General features: G+C 49.2%; 1 long non-coding RNA gene across 1 annotated transcript; it reads left to right on the forward strand.

Moving 5' to 3' along the window:
• Positions 1-446: 446 nt before the first annotated feature.
• Positions 447-1820, forward strand: LOC132672194 (uncharacterized). Its single transcript, XR_009607420.2, has 3 exons — positions 447-611; positions 1096-1194; positions 1503-1820. It is a non-coding gene; the product is annotated as an uncharacterized LOC132672194 (long non-coding RNA).
• The last annotated feature ends 371 nt before the right edge of the window (positions 1821-2191 follow it).

A 2191-nucleotide genomic window follows, 5' to 3' on the forward strand; every position in this document is an offset into this window, starting at 1 on the left:
ACCTGCAGCCCTGACTCAAAAGGGATACCGAGGGGCTGGATACAGAGTTTGTCACGACATCATTCACTGTAAGACGAAAGAGGTCTTGGGGCTCCCGGGGGGCTCGGTTGGTTGAGCGTCCGGCTTCGGCTCAGGTCGTGATCTCGCCGTTCCCAAGTTCGAACCCCGCGTCAGGCTCTGTGCTGGCAGCTCAGAGCCTGGAGCCGGCTTCGGATTCTGCGTCTTCCTCTCTCTCTGCCGCGCCCCACCCCCTCCGCTCCCAGCCCTGCTCACTCTCTGTCTCTCTCTCTCTCTCAAAAATAAATAAACATCAAAAAAAATAATAATAAATAATAAAGGAGTCTTTTCTGGGGAAGGTTTATGGGCCTTGCCATCTAATGAGTGGTACATGTGTATGGGGAGGGGTGGCCACAGTTATAGCCTTTCTGTTCCTGTTTCCTCAAAACCCACTTTAAAAAAAAACAACTTGTGACAGAACAGCTTCTAGAATGGCTTCTACAATACTTCAAAGCTTCTAGAATACTAGAAGGCTTCCAGAATACTAGAAGCTTCTAGAACAGCTTCTAGAATACTTAAAAACGCTGGCAGTGAGCCAAGTCATGGTGCTACAGGTAGGAATCTGAGGTAGCCATGGTCTCCCACAGAAGTGCTGTGTTACATGGCATTTAGAGGAGTCAGAGTTGGCTTCTGGCTAAAGGGATTAGGGAAGGTTCCGCAAAGAGGGGCTTGCATTGTTCGCTTTGTCGAATAAACCCCAAATCAGTGAATTGCAAGCAGGCCGAGCCAGAAATCATCTCGGGGGCCAAGACCACACGCTTTCCCTGCATCCCCTTGCGTTTGGTAAAAGGTCGCGGCATCCCGGCTCTCCACTGTGCAGTCGGATCCACCAGAGCCAGATGGTCTCTCTAAAAATGTGGCCTGTGGCCACGATCGGAGAGTCGAATGTGTGACGTGCATTCTCTTTCAGAGTGAGAATAGATCATATAAGACAGCGCTGGTTGGCCTGGCTCCGAGAGAAAAGAAGCTAATAGATGAAAATATGTGCCCGAGGTTATTGATTTGTGTCCTTATTTATTCATCCTTCCCTCCTACTAGAAAGTGAACTTCAGGAGGGCGGGGGCTGGGGCTAGGTGACCCGGGACTGCAGCCGAGCCCCTAGACTTGGACGTCTGGCACATGGCGAATAAATACACGGTACGTTTTCCTCGAATGCATGAGGGGCTTTCTCAGAATAAAGTTTTGTGATCTGTCATGGATACAGCTGCTGATTCTCTGCAGTCTTGACGTCTGTTTTTTGTGTGTGAATGTCCCAACAGAGGACAAGTCCTGATGACAGTCAAGGATTGCGGCACAGACTTCCCCACTGCCCTGAACTCAAGGACAAGGATTCCTCCCGGCTCCTGATAGGCTGCCTGCAGAGTCTGACTTCACATCCAGCCTCTTCGATTAGACTTCAGGGCCACGCTTGCCCCTCCCAAACATATTTTATTCATTCCTTTTAGCTCCGGGAGGTGAGCCAAGAATTCCAGGAGGAGGCGGAGTCCTTTTCCTGGCCCCGGCTGACGTCTGAGCACATACCGCCCTCTAGCGTTTGCCACGCATTTGACAAAATCCTTTCCAACATCCGCTAAAGCCCCGTGAAAGTGAAGTCTTCTAACAGCTCGCAGGCACAAAGATCTCAGCATTCGTGGGGGAGGGAGAACAAACATGCCAGTCTGCCCAGAATAGTCCAGAATGCTGTGAAGATGGCACTGACTATCCAACCCAGAGCTTTGAAAATTAAAAGAAATAACATAAAAGCAGCCTTGTTAGAATCCACATTCAAGGGTTCCCAGACAGAAAGTTCTACTTTGTAATGGAGTTGGACATTTTCTGTAAACTGAAATTAAAATGTTTTTAATGTTTATATACTTTTGAGAGAGAGAGAGAGAGAGAGAGAGAGAGGCAGAGAGAGGGAGACACGGAATCCCAAGCAGGCTCCAGGCTCTGAGCTGTCAGCACAGAGCCCGATGCAGAGCTTGAATTCACAAACCATGATACGACCTGAGCTGAAGCCAGACGCTTAACCGACCGAGCCACCCGGCGCCCCTCCATAAACTGAACTTTAGACTATGAAGTAGAAGCATGAGGATGTCCCTCTAGCTTTTTCATGCTCAAGGTATTGCCTTTCGAATCACCTTTCATATCCTTT

This window comes from Panthera onca, chromosome C1, assembly GCF_046562875.1.
Source record: "Panthera onca isolate mPanOnc1 chromosome C1, mPanOnc1 haplotype 2, whole genome shotgun sequence".
Taxonomy (NCBI): domain Eukaryota; kingdom Metazoa; phylum Chordata; class Mammalia; order Carnivora; family Felidae; genus Panthera; species Panthera onca.